This window comes from Alosa sapidissima, chromosome 23, assembly GCF_018492685.1.
Source record: "Alosa sapidissima isolate fAloSap1 chromosome 23, fAloSap1.pri, whole genome shotgun sequence".
NCBI lineage: Eukaryota > Metazoa > Chordata > Actinopteri > Clupeiformes > Clupeidae > Alosa > Alosa sapidissima.
Window position 1 is genome coordinate 2,065,496 of NC_055979.1, and position 19,020 is coordinate 2,084,515.

Here is a 19,020-nt window from a genome sequence, read left to right on the forward strand (position 1 = left end):
TACAGAAGTGAGGAGCTTCTCAGTAGGCATTCATGTTCTGATGGAAGATTTCATAGTTGAAAGGAAATCATTAGGCATCCATCATCGAATCAATAAATGTGTCAGGCGCTTGTCAAAATGTCAAACATGAGGACACAAAAACAAACAAATACAAAAAAGAATTAAAAAAATAACTCCATCAAAACAACCAAGAAATTCATTGTGAACATAGTGATTCTTCCACTAGTGTTGTTTGTCCTGTGATTCAAAATGATAGTGGATGACTGACTGTTCTTCATTCAAGGTGCCTTGGGTCGGTCATGAGCAGTCAGTGATAGTTGGGCCATATGTCTTGTTGTCAGCAAAATAAATGGGTTTTTAAATTGTCTGAAAACGTTCTGAAATTTGAATTGATATGTCTGGCTATCAAACTCAAAGTTCAGAGAACCTGCCAATATTTGGGATAATTGAGAAGAATTAGTGAATCTATGCTAGAAGGAGTCTGGAATAAAAGTTAAGTCCATAATGTGGTCTAACCTTTTCTGTTCTTTTCACCCAATGACTAATTTGTCGCCTTTCAAATTGTAATCAAGTTTGATGACGGATGAGTCTGACTTAAGGGGATAGTATGCTAGTTTGGTTTATGGTTTGGTTCATGTCTCCAGCATACCATGGATGTATCCAGATAAAGTGCAGCTTACAATCATCCAAAGTCTCTGGTGTTTCTTTCATCTTATTTATTTCCTGTGTCAGTATCATTATATGCAACCAGCAACTAAAATATGAGCTATGATGCAAAATTGAAAGATGAGGATACTGCAAATAGCTTTCAAACAACCCTTACCAATAAACATAAATCCATTACAGACATCATCTTTCTTGGATATTCCAGCAGGACAGTGGCGGTCAGGATACAGAAAATCTTTATAATTGAACTCAGTTGTACTGTGTATCATATATCAAATCCATACATATGCCACATACATTTTCCAGACCCTATAAATCAATCCTTTATTTATTATTCATTGGGCTGAAGCATGGTGCTCACTGGTCTGTTGTCCAATTAATGTTCACCTGCTATTGTCTGCAAAGAATATGTCATCTCTTTTCCAAGCCCTTTAGGAAAAAACACTGCATGTTCTCATAATAACGTTTATGGATAACTTGTCATCTCTCGGAAATCAATTACAGCGCAGCATGTGAACAGTCGTGCGGATCACGCTTCCACTCTTGGCCCCCATGTCGAGGCTTTTTATTTATTTTCTGAGCCTCAGTCATGCAGACAGTGTGCTGCGTGCCGCGTGCGAAAGTTAGTTCATGCATCATACGCAGACTGTGCTGAAGGCTGAAATTCACACAGACTCATAAATTCTGTTTCTGCCACCGAATGAGGGGCGACATGCCCATGCGTCTTTGTAGCTTTTTGTTACATGACAGTCATTAAGGGTAGAGCTTTCGTTTTGAACAAATTGAGGTGGAGAGAGAAAAAAAAAAACGTCTTGAATCAGATATGAAGCGCCGCATAATATAAAATCATTCTCCACACATTCCATGTCAAGTGTTACATTTATGAAGATGGATTTAATGACGAAAAAAGTATGAAAGGTGATAACACAAAACTTGTCTGGTTGCCACGGAGATCTGCTGTCACGTTTCCCTTTGTACACAATGTCCACAACTTCCCCATTTTCACCTATCCCCTCCAATACTGCCTCGGGTGTGTGAGGATCATTAGATGTAAGGCCGGAAAATGCATAACTCTGTTTTAGTCTAATGAGATCACAGCTTTTCAATCTCTTCAGCCGGAGTGGAAATGCTCGGAGGATTCACATCGATTGGTGCCCTCAAACAAGACCGGATAACGATGGAAGCCAGAGTGGGCTCTTTTTTACCCAGATTATTGCATGGAAATAGGAAATGCATCTCAGTGGAAGAAAACAGCCTGACTACTGGGAAAAGAGGAAGTCGTAGCATGTTAGTATGCCAGAATGTTATCTGAGAACAACTTGCACTTTTTAACAGATAGGAAAAGAACAATTCTGTGATTTTAATAAAAGCGAGCAATTGTATGTTTGTGTCATTTGAACAATCAATTGCAATGGAATTACAATTACTCAAAACAAGGCAGTGGTGTATTCAAATATTCAAATAAATATCACAGCGCATATAGCAACCAAAGAAATGTATATATATATATATATATATATGTCCCAGGCCTTTCCCTTTAACAAGGTTGTTTTTCCAGTAGATTTTTCCTTTTCATTTTTACACAAGACTTTTCATGCTTGAGCCTTTTAGTGAGGAAGTATGTGGGCAGTAAGCACAGGTGTTGCGAGCCCCTGGCCCCTTCATCTCCAGGCCGATAATGACATTTTTCACGTGGAAACCAAGCCGGCCCGGCGTCCTGGTGCTTTTTTTCATCTGGCCCCGCTAACACCGCTGTGTTTCACAAATACGGGCAGGATAGGGGAGCCGCGGCCACGTGGGAACAGCCGGCGGTGTTGACCTGCCGAACCGGCAACGGAGCAATTTTCCGAGCACCCACAGGTGGCCCGGCCAAAAGTGGGGCCTGTTTTTTGACCCAAGGAGGGGGAAGCAACTGCTTGGCAGAGCTGTGTGGTAGCAACAAAGACACACACGTGGACACACACAGACATGCACAATCATACACATGCACACACACACATACAGATGCAGACACACAAATACACATGTATACACGTACATATACAGCTTTCAAAAGTAGAAACATACATGCGCACACATACATATACACACCCAGATACAAACACGGTCACTCACATGTACACACACAGGTATGCACACGCAGAGACAGAGACACTTTGTGGATGCACTCGCCTATACAGTGGCTGTGTGCATGCAGTCACACACGTATGCCCACGGGCTGACATACATTGAGATAATCTCTTGCAAACGCGTTATGGCACACTGGCTGAGCATCCTCAATCTTATCTTCTTTTTCTTTTTTTCACTGTCCCCACATACACACACACATATACACAGAAACAGACACACACACACACACACACACACACACATACACAAAATCCTTATAAAGAAAATGAAGGCTCTTACAAATACCTGCAGCATCCTCTAACCGTGTTGACAAGCCAAATGTCTTCCAAACCAGCAATGCTTTCCTATCTCTCACATACACACACACTCTTTTGCACATATTCAATATGCGCACACACTCACATACACACACTTATATACGTAAAGAGACACCCTGAAGCACTGAAGTCAAGCAAGACACTTTCTCACAAACACACTCCATAAGACACTGTCTTCACACATGACTCGAAACACACTTCTCCCCCAACCCCCGCTCACACACACACACGCATACACACACACACATGCACTCACATACAGTACACATGAGCAGGACAGATGCTCCAGATTGTTCCTCGGGGGAGACACCTGGAGAGGCCTGTGGTTGCGGGAGCAGATTGCCTCGGCTGGTAATTGAGACTGCGGAAGAGCCCAGCAGACATTTACCAGTCAGAGTGAACACGGCTGCCAGAGCCCAGAGCACTGCAGGCAGAGAAGTGAGAGAACTGCAATACAACCAGTGTGTGTGAGAGAGACACATAGAGAGAGAGAGAGAGAGAGAGAAAGAGTAAGAGAGAGAGAGAGAAAAGAGTGAAAAAGAGAGAGGGTGGGAGAGGGATGACGGAGAGCCCTTATCACTCATTTAACAAGGCCCTTGTTAACAGCCATTATCTTTTAGGCTCCAAGTGATGAAATCAAACACTGCCGAAATCCAGAGGATTCTTGTCCCCTAATGATTTATTTAGCCCATGTTTGGAGTGGAGCGCGTTTTCTTGGAGAGTCAGGGTTGCATGTTGCAGACAGAAGACCATAAATAGATCATACTTTGAAAAGGCATAACCAGAAATCAGAGGTGGAAAGTAACAAAATACATTTACTCACGTTACTGTATTGAGTAGTTTTTCTGTGTATTTTGTATTTTTTAAGTAGTTTATAAAATCGGTATCTTAAAATGTACTTGATTACATTTTGAGTGAAGTATTGTACTTCGCTACATCAAAAATCCCATCCGTTAATTGAGTAAAAAAAAAAGTTAAGACTAACGAAAACAGAAAGGGAGAGAAAAAAAATCGTGCCCTAAACCATTAGCCTAGTGATAATGATCAGCATGTAGCCTACAACAGGACATGAATCAAGCTGGCGCCATGCAATCTTTCAGAAAGTGATGGAGATGGAGCTGGATCACGAGATGCATCAGATTACATGTGTAGCCTAACCTATGAAAGTGTATTTTCCGCTATTTCAATGGGTTGTCTCAGTTCGTTTTTAGCACTGATGTTTGCGGAGATATTCAAGCAAACACCATGGGATTTCGTGTTTTGAAGTTTATTAGCAGTTGTTTCCACTCATTTTAATGTCTCTTTTTCCTGTTTTGGCCTTTGTTTTTAGTAACCTGGCTTTCTTGGAGAAAGACATTGCACCAGCAGCACAACAATTAGCGGTCCACTACTAGCGATGCTCAACTAAATAAACAATAGACTACCTTATGAATCGTGCAGGCGGACTAAACCATTTAGCTCTTTAGCAAGGGAGAGTGAGAGTGACCTTAGACAGTTTTCACTATGTTTTGTATACAAAATCCAGTCAGTCAAACTTTAAATTTCGTCTGACATTCATTTTGACATTTAATTTGGAAGTTAAAATATTCAGGTAAAATAAATATATGGTGGAAATAAGTATTGAACGCTTAATTTTTCCCCCCAGTAATTAGCCTAAACTTCCAGTGAGTCTATTCAAAATTTTCACGACACATTATATTGAAACACATATAAAAAATCCAAACATAAGAGTTATATTAAAGTGGAATGACACAGGAAAAAAGTATTAAACGCGTCAACTGAAATTTCTTCAATACTTTGTGGATAAGTCTTTGTTTGTAAAGACAGCTTCAAGACATTTCCTGTATGACAAAACTTATTAGTCGCAGTATCAGGTGTGATTTTGGCCCATTGTTCTAAACAGATTCCAGGGGTCCCTCTTGTGAATCCTGATCTTTAGTTACTTCCAGAACTGTTTAATTGAATTTAATTGAATTGGCTGCCTTCAAGTCTTTCTGGAGCTTTCTCCGAGTGGTCCCTGGCTCTTGGAATTGACTATCCCTCTGACTCCCTGGTCAGAAATATTGCGAGGAGATCCTGTGCATGGCCGGTTGATGATGCAGTGGTGTTCCTTCCACTTGCAGATAATGGCTCCCATGCTGCTTACTGGAAGATTCTGAAGTTTTGAAGTGCATCTGTAACCAGTTTCATTGATATGTTTTGCAACAATAACGTTGCAAAGGTCTTGGGAGAGCTTTGTGCTTTTATCCATCATGAAATGTTTCTTGTGTGACACCTTGGTAATAAAAAACCTTTTTATAGCCCATCAATATGTAGGCTACTAACCTATATTAATTTGCACAGATAGAAAGGATAACTACTCTCTAACTACTTACAGATTCCAGCTCGTTCCTTCCCTTTCCTTGCCTTATGCTTTTTCTTAGCGTGTTTAATACTTTTTCCCTGTGTTATTCCACTTCATTACACATGACTCTACTTATAGAGTTGTTTGGATTTTTTATGTGTGGATTACCTGAGCTAAAATTTTGTGCCCCCTGTATTCCACTTTTCAAGGGCCCTCTCCTCCTTTGGGGCCCTACTGTATACTTCCCACTTTCCCCCCCAGTTCGATACAAATATAAAAAAAACTCTCTGCAACTCAACATTGGCCTGCCTGCCTCAGCTGCCTGAGGGGCTTTTCAGTTGTGCTGGATTACTGTTCACTGCAAAGCGACCCACTGATGAGTGCAACTAACTTTGAAAATCAATTACTGCTTAAACTTAAAGGAGAACTCCAGTGATTTTTCACATAGATCTCCATTTCTCAACGTCACCGAGTACTGTCGGTATGAACAAAACTGAAACAATCGGTTTTACCTAGCTCGAGTTGCTGCAGCTACAGCGCTACACACTGGCTGCAGCAACTCGAGCTAGAACCAAAGTCCTTTTAGGCAAGTACCTATACTCAGTGGCCATATTGCAATGCTTTTTGGGCACTTGTCGTGCACCTACAGTATTTCGACAGAAATGCATGTTCGTAAGGCTTCACGACACCAATCTTGCTCCAGCGGCAAGGTCACAACAGATGATTGGCACGATGTCTTCACAGCACACCACATGATTGGCTCAATGTATTCACAACACACCACATGATTGGCTCAATGTATTCACATGTCGACGTTTTGCCGCGGAAGGGTTGTGATATGTGTAGACAACTGCGTTACAAACTAACCCCATGCATTACTATGGAGGATTTTTTGAGTGCTGTATCTCCTCATTAGAAAGTCTCTGGTAAAACTGGTTGTTCTGGTACCCTCCCCCCCAAAAAAAGTAACTAAGTAACTTTTACTTAAAGTACATTTTAAATGAACTACTTTTTACTTTTACTTGAGTACATTTTCAGATCGGTATTTTAACTTACTTGAGTAATATTTAACATACTTGAGTAATATTTCATCAAGGTATTGGTACTTTTACTTGAGTACAATATTTTCGTACTTTTTCCACCTCTGCCAGAAATGTATGTGGCGTTTGATGACAAATCTATGCAAAGATATACTGTAATATAATTTAACTTCTTACCTGTGTATTACGGAGGCTATGCACATGTAAAATGTTCAATATAATGAAAACTACATATTATTTTGAAAGCCTCAGCGATAATTATGGAATAAATATTGAAACAGTGAGAAAACCTCACTGACTGAAACACAGATGCAAGTCATTTGCTGATTTACATGTAAGAAACATGTGACTTGCCTGCAACAGGAAGAAATACATGTTTTCTTGTTATAAAATGTGAGTAATAAATTGTTTTTATGAGCCATGAATTTAGGATGGCTACTGAGTTATCCCCGATACTTCACGGCAGAATATAAATAAAGAGCGGAAGGCGCAGTGATAAACACATAACAGATTAGGGACGGGGGAATTTAAATCGGAGCCCACACTTTCTCATGCAGGGGATCCTGGGTCACCGCAGAATGACGGGAAAGGGAATAATTTCCATCTGAACTCATCCTTCTTCCTCTCTCTTCTCTTTCTTTCTCTCTCTCCGTCCTCATCCTACCCTTTTTCTCCTCCTTCTTCATGCTCCCCAGACTGCTTTTTTTCTGGTCACTTCCTCAACCCTATTTTGAACAACCTAAAAGCATTCCCAAAAGTCTCTTTGTTCATCAACCCTGCCTCTTTCTCTCTCTCTCCATCTCCCTCTCTCTCTCTCTCCATCTCCCTCTCTCTCGCTCTCCATCTCCCTCTCTCTCCTCTGGCTATGTCTTTATTAATACACACAACACTTTTAATGACAGTCCTGCAGCCATTAATGACCAGAGCCGTTTTAAATGCCACTCTCTCCCACTCCACCAAAGTGAGATGCCACCGAATCAAAACATTAATTAATTATGCCACCACCTCGCAACCTTCATCAGGATGACAATTCTTCATACACCCCCCCCCCACACACACACACACACACACACACATACACACAACCCAACACCCCCTCCTACCATCTTGACGGCTCTACTCTGTCCCTTGCTCTGCATCTCTCTTTCTCTCCATCTCTCTCTCTCTTTATTACACTCTGCTCTCTTTCTTTCTTTACCCTTCTCTCTCTACTGTCTGTCTCTCACTATTCCTCTCACTCTTGGCTCTTTCTCCCTCTCTATTCTCTCTCTCTCTCTCTCTCTCTCTGTCTGTCTCTCTCCATCGGTGGAGCAAGTAGCGTGGCGTTGGTGTGTCTCATCTCCTCTGCACAGGAGGCAGCAGACACCTCCTCGGGTCCTTGCTCAGTGGGGTGACAGTGCCCACTAGTGGCCGCCAAGAAGCATGGGACACAGGAGGAGGAGACAAACACAGAGCCAGAGATGAGCTACAGAGAGAAGAGGAATGAAGAAGAGTGGGGCTCGCTAATGCCTCGCACACACGCCACAGACTGCTCAGCTGTAGGGGCTCTTTGTCTCTCTCTGCCCTCCCCCCATCCCCCACATGCACACACACCTCTTCCTCTCCCTCTCTCTTCTCTCTTCTCCCTCTCTATTTTCCCTCTGTTCACATCTTCACTGTGTTTTGTTTCTCTCTTCTCATGTCCCTGTTTTGTATGTGTGTGTGTGTGTGTGTGTGTGTGTGTGTGTGTGTGTGTGTGTGTGTTTGCCGATTTTCTCCCTTCCTGCAGGCTTGTGTGTAAATACACGTTTTCAGGGGCTCTTTTGTTGCTTCTTCCCAAAGCTGGTTTAAACACCCCGAATGCACAAGCATTTTCAAAACAGACAGGGCAATCCGCTGAGACGATCAAATATAATTTGCATTTCCCGCGCTTAGCACTTGCTTACCCGGAGCTGCGCTTGTAATACTCTGCGATCGCGGTGAGCTATTTCAGAGGTGGATCTTCTGCAACGGGAGCTGATGACCTTGGAGTCTCTTGCTCTGGACATTTGCCACTGATCCATAAGCATACAGCAGAATCTCCTAATCTCCGCAAGGTGATCCTAGGCCGACTCAGTGAAGGATGATCAGACGAGTGGTTCAACCTTCTCCCTGGGTCGTGGATGTTTACTCGGTCATACCCTATTGACATGCCATCCCCCTGCCTGATGGATTGTGACCTTGTTGGTCAGGGGAGTAAAGGTCTCAGGTCGCAGTGAGAAAAAACCTCCCAAGGGCCTGGATTTGTTAAGATATGAGAGATTTGAATGGCTGTTGAAATGCACTGAACTACACACACACACACACACACACACACATACTCACACACAAAAACACACACACACACACACACACACACACACAGACACAAACCTCTGCATGTGTGCTGGATGATTAAGCTTTGCCCTCATTTCAGATTTTACACCTGCCTAACTACCCTCCCCTCCTCCTTTGGGTCTCCTCTTACTCACCCAGGCTTCATCCCCTGCCTCCAGTCCAACGTGTCCTCCTCTGCCTGCACGCACTAACTGGGCCAACGTCTCTCTCTCTCTCTTTCTCTCTCTCTCTCACACACACACACACACACATTCACTCACAGCTGCACGTGCTACGGCAGACACACACGTCTGGTGTTTGGGCCACAGGCACTATTCCAGAGCTGCTTAGTGCCTATCAGGTGATGGGTCTCAGCGCTGGGTTGAGGAGTGTTAAGTAGGGGACTTTTTCTATGCTCAGCCTCCATGTTTATGAGGGAGGTGTCCTGTGTCTTTTGTGAATGAGAGGTGCGGTGATTTTAGTTTTACAAGTTTGCTTATAGGATAATAAGAAAAGAAAACAACAACTTGTATAAGGGGACAGTTAAACATGGGGGTTAAGCTTTACAATCATAAATGGTACAAACTTATCTTTTGCATTTCTTTCACAAATGATTTTGTTTATTTGTGTAACATTTTGTGATGTGTGAGGGTGCCAGACTAGTGGGCATGACAACTGGCCTTGCGTCTCAGTGTGAATGAAATGTATTCACCCATCTGACCCCAAGTTGTGTTTGTTTTCCTCATTCTCAGACCTCTCTGGGATAAATCCTCAGCACATCAGCAGGAAAATGTCATAAATATGGTAATTTGTGTTTTGGTCGGAACATGATGACCATGTAGTACCACAGTGCAAGTGCTGTCTTGCTTTCAATGGCTGTTTTGCCCCATGTGTTATTGTGACTGGGGTTATCTTTTCTTCCGGGCACCGGTTGGCACGAGAATATTGGCGTTATTTATAGTCGGTGGTGTACGTTGGTGTCAGTGTCCATCCTCAAAGTCATCACAAAGCATTTCCTTTGTCGGTCCAGCTTAAAAAAGGTGAAACAGACCAGCATTTTTTTCATCTTTTCTTTTTTGGGTGGGAGGAAACCCATCACCATAATTTATGCCCACCATAAAAGCAACATAAAGCCTCCAAGGTGAGGCAAGGGCACTCTCTCTGCCAGACAACCAGCCCGACTTCACGAGAGCCAACCCCACACCTCCCACCCACCCCTTTCTCCAAAATATCCCTGTGGTGCACCTTTGTCATTCCACCTATCACGCCACCTTAACTCCTGGGGTAACGATGGTTCGGTGGGGAAGGGTCATCCATGCCTTGTCTTGTTGCACCGATTAGTTTTGCGATGGCATAGAGGGGGTTGCACAAGAAAAGAAGAAGAAGAGAAGTCCTGCTCTCCATATTTTCCAGGGCAGTACTGCTGCAGGGAAGTGCCTCCTCCTGATGGTGATGTATTGCATGTCACTGGCAATGCTTTCCCGGAATACTAATGGAATCCGGCTAGGAGAAATTTTGTGACAATAAACATCCACTGATGTATTTTTTTTTCTTCTACGTCTTCTTTTTAGGCAGGAAAGAAAGAAAGCCTTTAATGCTTGATGACTGAATGCGTGACTTCATCTTTGTGGTTGTAGGTGACGACGTGTGTGGTTGGAGGAGGTGGGGGTGGCAGGGTAGGTTGAGCTATGTGGACAGAGGTGAGGGGAAGTGGAGGTTGGAGGGGAAGTAGGGGGCTGGGGAGGGCTAAGGGACTGACACATATCTTCAACTCTATTTACAGTGGGCCCAGCTGGCTGTGGTTACCCCAAGGTCTCTGGAGGATTGGTAGTGATATGGGATCCTGAACTTACACCGACCTCACTGACCACCTTGGAATTGCATCCCTGAGCAAAAAAATAAATAAAGAATAGAACGAAAAAAAAAAAAAAAAAGATACTCTGAGAAGGAAAAGAGTAAAAGAAAAGGAAAGAATAGGAAAAACGAGATGAGAGTTGAAAAATAAGAGGAGGAGAAGAGAGAAGAGAGGGAGAAGGTGACAGGAAGGTGTGATGCGCACTTGAGGAGAGGGTGTGACTCACTTTGCATGAGTTGACATTATACTGATTTGCACTCCGTGTTGCCTTGCGTGTCTGTGGGGCCGAAGGATTTATGGCCGTCCTAAGTGTGTGCATGTCTGATTGTCTGGAGGCAGTGTAACCTCTACCGCTGGTGCGAGGACAGCACCAAGCCCAATACTTCACCTACTGCGGTGCCACTGAATGGGAGAGAAAAAAATGCATCTCTGATGTTTTTGACCCTGCAGTATGTCAGTGAGATATTCAAGGATAAAGTCAACTCACCTTGTGTTCTGACCTCTTAGCTCATTGATTTATGGCATGCATGTATATGCGTGTGTGTGTGTACGTGTGCTCATGTATGTGTGCACAGTTCTGTATACGCGTGCATCCTCTCACATATGTTATGTTGCACAGCCATCTCTGTAACTATCCGCATATTTTCATTTGCCTGCCTGCCTCAGTTGAATTTATACTTGCCCTTCCTGCCGCTCAGACCAAGTGGACCTCGACTAATATCCTTGAAGGAGCAGATAATCTTTCGATGAATAATTCCTTTGTGCAGTGTCACTGCCTCTGAGCACAGGAGGCCATCAGCGAGAGTGCGTCGGTTACCTTCAGACCTGAAAATTAAAAAAGTGAATCTACATCTTTACAATATCTGGCCACTGGGCACCCGCAAATGGCAATGGGAAATTACCGCTGAAAAAAAAGTCAAATAGGCCAGGCTGGCTGCCTAATCCTCTGTAGCATTGCGTTCACGTGTCATCTGCAGTGCTCCTCTCGAAAGGGAGAGGAAGAGACTCTGCTTATTATAATTGCCCAGATTCACCAGAGGCTTTGCCTTTATTTCCAGGCAAAAACAAGCTTGCAGATTGAATCAAAGTGATAATGAGGATAATTGCTCGGCATATTAACTCTGGTTAGTTGCATTGCTCCAGGTAAGACCTAAATTAAAGAGTGATATTCTAAGCGTGCACTTTAAGGAAGATGAGGAGGGGAAAAACACACGCACTTGACCTCGTTTCACCTTGTGCTCTCTGCCAGCTGCACCTCCTTCTCCCGTCAATCGCCGTGGCGTTCATGCATGTATCACTGTCACATTCAAACTTAAAACACATGTGTGTGCATTCAGAATCTCAGTCATGTGGAAGTGACCATGCAAGGCCATGTGCCATGTGTTTGTTTCTGACCATCTACTGCTCATCTCCACGGCTGTCTCAGCACAGCAAGGGATGGGTCAGGGAGTGTGGAGCAGTGGTGTGTGTGTGTGTGTGTGTGTGTGTGTGTGTGGGGGGGGGGGGTTATGACAATATGGTTATGACATAAACCTCCTGTATCTGTGCCACAGGCACCTTACTAGGCCTTATGTCACTCAAAAACACATTTAACACCCAGGTCTGTTCACACACACACACACACACATACTGTACACACACCACACTGAAGGAGTGTACAGTAACTACCTGGGCTCCTTAACCAGCACAACAAAAGGGGGTTCCTGTGGAAAGCCATCAAACTCACAGGTGTGAGTAACGGGAAACCTTGTGTGCTTTTGGAAGATTATGGCAGGCCATTCACCATAGAGCTCTTATCAATCAACAGCAAAGAAACATCATTAGATATTTATATTTTTTTCTGTCATCAGCACAACTACGTTTCCTTGAAACCTCTGTTATAAGACCATGTTATGAACCAAAGTAACATAAAGAGGGAAGGCGCACACGAATTGCCTCGCAGGGTACAAAAATATATTTCTTACAGGATTCAGCGTCATCGCCCTCCACCATAGAGGACAGAAGAACAGCGGACTCGGCTGGAGAGCCGCCTTGACACTGTGGTTCACGAGTATGATACGGTTTCAGCATGTTTATATGGCAAACGCGAGAGCTGAAACGCTTATTGGGAGTGGATATCAAATAATCAACGTCAGACAATTTCTTCTCAATGCTGTAGGGGCCGCGGTACTTGGCTTGGAAAACTGCTTCTGGAATCGGCATTAATACGAGGACTTTATCTCCAGGGCAGAAACTATGATTCCTCGCTGTGCGTTCGTATCACGTTTTCATCTTAAATTGGGCACCCTCTAGATTTTCCCTTGCCATAGCACGGGCTCTATATAAACGAGTGCGGAAATCACTCACGAACTGCAAAAGGTTTTGGGGTTGGGCAACACCAACCCATCGCTCACTCAGCACAGTTAACGGCATGTGTAACCGGTGCACAAACACCAACTCCGCCGGACTGAAACCGGTTGATTCCTGGACTACTTCACGAGAAGCAAACAGCAACCACGGCACCGCGTCCTCCCAAGTCGAACCAGTCTCCAAGCAATACGCACGAAGCAACCGTTTAAACGACTGGTGGTATCTCTCCAAAGCGCCTTGGCTAGCTGGATGGAAAGCGGAGGATACACGGTGGCTAACCTGGAGCGACTTGTGGAAAACACTTTGGAAGTGAAGTTAGTGCCTTGGTCACTTTGAATTTCTCTGGGTAGACCCACAAAGGAAAAAAACTTAAGCAGCGCTTTAACAATTGATCTTGTAGTTGTAAGGAGTCCTCCTTACATAGTGATTTTCCGTAAGGGAATGGCCTCAGGGTGACGAGTGGAGGTGTCACCACACAATGCCCGGCAAGACCATCATGAGCCAGGCTCATTATTTGGAAGGGACTACAATTTGGTGCACACAATCTCACTCATCGGATTGGCCATGGGGCTTCCATTTCCGCATAAGCACTTCATTGTTTAAGAAGTAACCCTGAGAGGTTGCATTTATTTCCTCGTTGAAGCACAAAGATTTAAAACAAGGCGATAAACTTGGGTCGGATTTTTGCATGCTTATTAACTCTGACTGAGACAATGCAAAATCAGGACGATCAGGCAATATTTGTGGCAACATAGAATCGAATGCAGTTTTGTGTCGTTGTGCCTCAACTTCAAAAAGCCTATCACACACTTCAGGCTTAGCGATGAACGTGTCATTTAAACTCACGTCCGGCATGACCTCCGACTGTGCTACTCGCTTGTGCACGAGTAACTACATGGAAACGCACGCTCACACTCATCCGGGCTCTCGGACACCAGAGGCTCTGCCACAACCTCTAATGGCGAATCGCCGCGGAACACTTTCCCACGACCGGCATCATTTCCCAGCAAGTGTTACGTTTGGGACAGGCAGAGACGTACGGCTACAACCACTTCCCCACTGGCGAGATCGGACTGCAGAGAAATGCGGTGAAGAGGCATCTCAGATATACCCTCTTCAATGCCACGAACAAGAACGCTGCTGCCTGTGGCAGTGTTCGACGACAAGGGCAGGATCCCCTGGAGGAGAATGGACTGATTTGCACCGGTGTCACGCAAAATGCGCACTGGCACAGGTTGCGCGCCAGGCACAGAAACGGTCCCATTCAACAGAAACGGGTCATAAAGAGACATGTCGCTCTTTTTTTCAGCGTGTGCATAACGATGTTGCAGAGATGACACTGGTTTTATTAAAGCGACATCTTTGGCGGTATCCTGCTTAGTCTGTTTTCTTTTCAACTTAAAACATTCGGAAATTACATGTCCAGGTTTATTGCAGTAAAAACAACCTCGCTCTTCCTTTTTAGCTGATGACTGTTTAGTGCCATTTCGCTTTTGGTCAAAGTTAGGCGCTACAGGGCGAGGCCTAACACGAGAAGTGTCCTTAGTAACGTGATGAATTATCGCATACTCGTCAGCTATAACACCAGCGGCGGATATAGTCTCGGGTTTATGCTCGTTGATGTACGTCGCAATAGAAGATGGCAGACAATTAACAAATTCCTCCAAAAGGATTAAATTGCGCATTTTTGCCATGCTGTTCACCTGCAGCGCAGCACACCAGCGATCGAACAGAGACTCCTTCACCCTGCAGAACTCGACGAAAGTTTGACCGTCTAGCTTCTTGAGGTTGCAAAATTTTTGCCTATAGGCTTCTGGAATCAACTGATAGTCTCGCAGAATTGCAGACTTGACAAAATCATAATCAGCACTTCGGTCAATTGGAAGAGAAGAGTAAATTTCCTGCGATTTCCCACAGAGAACGCACTGCAACAGAAATGCCCACTTACTCTTAGGCCCAGGGCGTGCCCTAAGCACAAATGCTTGGTGGCATTTGTGCTTCCATCCATTCCAACCATTCAGAATTTCTTAGTTAGTTTTTTTTTCTAATTGCAGTTTCACCAACAGATGTCGCCCTTGGCCTAGTATGAACCTCTTGGAAATGACCGCATAGAACAACAACTAGTAAATTTATCTAAAGCTGTCTAATTTGGCAAAATCATATCATGTTCAGTTGCAAGGTTTTTCCAAAGTTCACCTTACCAAGAGTTGTTCCCAATCATCATTTCATTACGTTGTGAAAGTGTCACTTGTACACAATTAGATCGTTTGATCATAATTGATAACAAACGCCAAAAAAGTGTCCTGAAATGCAAAACAAACTAGGCTAATAGGCTAACGTTACCTGACTATATCTCTGATGGCTCAAAGAAATAGCAAACCCAGATTAAGCATAATCAGAAATAGCATTGCTAGCTAGCAACCTGAGGAAGGACTGCTAGTCTTATGCACCGATTGCTAACGTTAAAGGAAAGTGTTGAATTGCATTCAAAAACACATAATCCATATCCATATCCACAATGTAAAATAACTAGCTAGCCAGCATCAAATCATTTGCAATGTAGGCCTAACACTTGAACATGAACATGGCTAGTAGGAGTTTACGTTACAAAGTGTATTGACGGTAGTAGTATTACCTGGCATAAGCATAGACATGCATACACGCAAGGGCTACAAACCTTTTTTTTAAATTTATTTAAAACATTGTCTTAACGGCAAGCGAAGCGTGAGCATCATCCCGCTGTCTCTTCTTTTTCCTTTTTTCCGCCCCGACTCTTAGTGCCTTTTCAAGGCCATGTCTACTGTCTGCCAAATTTGGGATTGAGGAATAATCGAACAGACCACTGGGAGGTGGGGGAGGGGGGCACCAGAGGGAGACTGGAGAGAGGGCTGCACTAATTTGGTCTAGGCCTATATTACTTTTGTATTGCTTTTGCATATTAACATGCTTTAGACATATTTTATTTGTTGTTAATACTAGTAGCCTATTGTGGTGATTTTTCACGACCCAGATTTTTTGGTGCCCCCCCCCAGGCACTTGGTGCCCTACGCGCAGTGCGTGATGTGCGTGTGCGGAGCGCCGGCACTGCTTAGGCCAATTCAAATCAGTGGCTACTCGCTCAAAATGTGGAAAGTAAAGCTCCACATCATCCTCCGAAAATGGTGGAACAAGCCTAATATGTCGCGCTATGTCAAATGAGTTAATGGAGCGATCGGGTCCTTGCTCTAACTCGAGTTTACGCAAATCCAGTTGCGCCTGGAGTTCTCCGTCGCGAGCTTCATTTCTCAGACGTTCTCGCTCAAGATCCAATTTCTTTTCCTCTAACTCCAACTGTTTTAAACGAAACTGTGCATCAGTAGGCTTAAGAGTAGGCGACAAAGGCGATTTCGGAGGCAGAACTCCCGTCTCTGAGAGAACGGTGTTTAACTTTAACTTAATAGAATCTTTAGTGCCCAATTCAGCGGCGGACAATTCAATATATGACTTGGCCACATTTAACAATTGCGCTTTGTTAAGTTTATGAAAGATTCGAAAAGACGGTGATCTAACGAAATCCTCGTCGGTAGCCATCTAGAGTAAACAATTAAACGTAGTTATTCCAAACAATTGAGAGGCAGAAAAACCACAATCCCTCACACACAGGTAATACTGTAGAACAACAAAGTAACAAGTTTAGAAACAATTGAAGCTACGCGAAAAACCAAGCTACAAAGTACCGGAACGAAGTGTTCACACAAAGAGCACGGAAAGCACGCCCGACAACCAAGACCACAAACAAAGACCGTCTCCCCCACGGAGAAAGGTCGCTGGATTACTGCTACGAACAGCGAGCATACAAAAAGATCCAGGGCACAACAGTCAAATCAGCCACACACGAAACGATGAGTACCAAGGGCGAGAATAGTGGACCTACACTGTCTAATCTCAAACCCCCAAAACAAAAGCTGATTACATGCGGGGCTTCAGTGGCCTACTCAGCTCGAGGCTACGATGTGAGGACAGCAGCAAAGCAAAGCTGACCACTCTCACACACAAAGAGCCCCCGCCTGAGTTATCCACCCGGAAAGGAAGAAACAGCGACCACAAAAAAAAAAAAAAAAAAACACAATCAAGCCCAGGGCACTCACCAAAAAAGCAGCCAATGACCCTGAAAGTCAAACGACGTAACGAAAGGCGATGTCTAACGAGGGAGCTACAAAAATCCCGGACTAAGAGCGCCCAATTATGTTACGAACCAAAGTAACATAAAGAGGGAAGGCGCACACGAATTGCCTTGCAGGGTACAAAAATATATTTATTACCAAAAATTAGAGATTACAGTAACGACAAACGAGTCTAGGGTATTCATCAAAAAGCAAGCGGGTTCACAGGACAGGCAGCCAGACAGCAGCGATATGGCAAAGGCCTCTAAAAACGGGACGGACGGAAGTGATGGGGACGACTCCGGATCCTAAACGCCTCTGTCGAAGCAGGGTTAGGTTGGCGTTAAATAGCATTGCACCCCTGGGTGCAGGTGTAGCCATTGCACTTGGGCGCGAGCTTGGAGGCCTGAAAAACAAGACAAAAACAACAACAATACTTCAAAGTAACATTTGCTAAATTAACCTTACATCGTCAGCAATTTAAAATTCCACTGGAGCTCCAAGCGGATTTGTACACGTAGCCTTACAACACTGTTTACAGCTCTTCGAGTCACGATAAAATGTCATTTTTGGTACATAGCTAATTTAGATAAACGTTTTGTGTGGGTGCTTGCGTTTCTTTAGGAATCCGCCGTCTTGGTTTGTATAGAAATGAATATTAAGTGACACATACACGTAAGAGCTGGGACATACGTGACGGTTAGTAATGTCACGTTCCTATATATGTCATTTATGTCATAAACATCTTACAGCACATGCATTGTGCCTAGAGCCATGTCACCATTGAAAGCTCTCACAATTTTAACTCACACATGCTTGATGCTGTGTGAATATGCAACTTAGAAACCTGTTCATAATTTCATGATGGATACTGATTATAGGGACCTGACACTGACTGATAAGTGCTTATGACAGGATAGGAGCACTATGTAGGAATTTTGCAATATGTCCATGCTACATTGGCATAGTGTTGTGGTAGTTGTATACCATTGATGCATCACAGACACAGCTCAAGGTTGTAATAGACAGGAGATCCTGCCGTGCAAACACCAATGTCCTGCGGTCAGCCCAGGGGCTGTGGATTAAAAGCAATTTCTGTAATATAGATAATTGTTTACTAAATAAGCTGCAGGCATTGATCCAGGTGTTAGAGCTCTATACAGTCTCATTTAGACCAACATGCCACCTGCCACTCGGCCCTTGCTTAGGAGCTACCTCATGATCGATGCTTCCTTGAGAAACCATGCCTCTCTTCTCTGCCTTTAGCAAAAACCAAATTGCAACTTTTCCAATATATTTGCATGCCACTCATGTCAAGGGGGATGGGGGTGCATACATATTACATAGGTAAGTAACCACTAATGGAGTTTATAAACGGAAGTTCGGGGGGAGCATGACAGAGTTTGCCACGCCTCCTTCAATCACACAGGTTATTTATTCGCCTCCTTCAATCAGACAGGTTATTTATTCGCAGTCGGCCTCTATCTGCCAAAGTTGCAGCATCGGCGTCAGTTCGCTTGCAACCCACCACCTCCCCTTACGCCTTCCGTCTTCCATAGTTCAAGAATAAGGGGGTGTATTGCGGAATCCTGCACGACTCCTGCCTGCGCAGTTGACTCCTGTACGATCCCGCAAATCACTTCAGGACCCTGGCCAGAGACTTCGCCAAACATGCTTTTCTATTATGCTATTATATCTGTTTGCAAATTACGGAATGTGAACTAGTTAACTGTCATTTCTACCTTCCCCTGCTCCAGCTCAGTCATGGTGGCAATGGTGCTACGATTAGCATGCTACCTAATAGGATGCAACATTTGGGAAAATATCATGATTTATGGCTTCC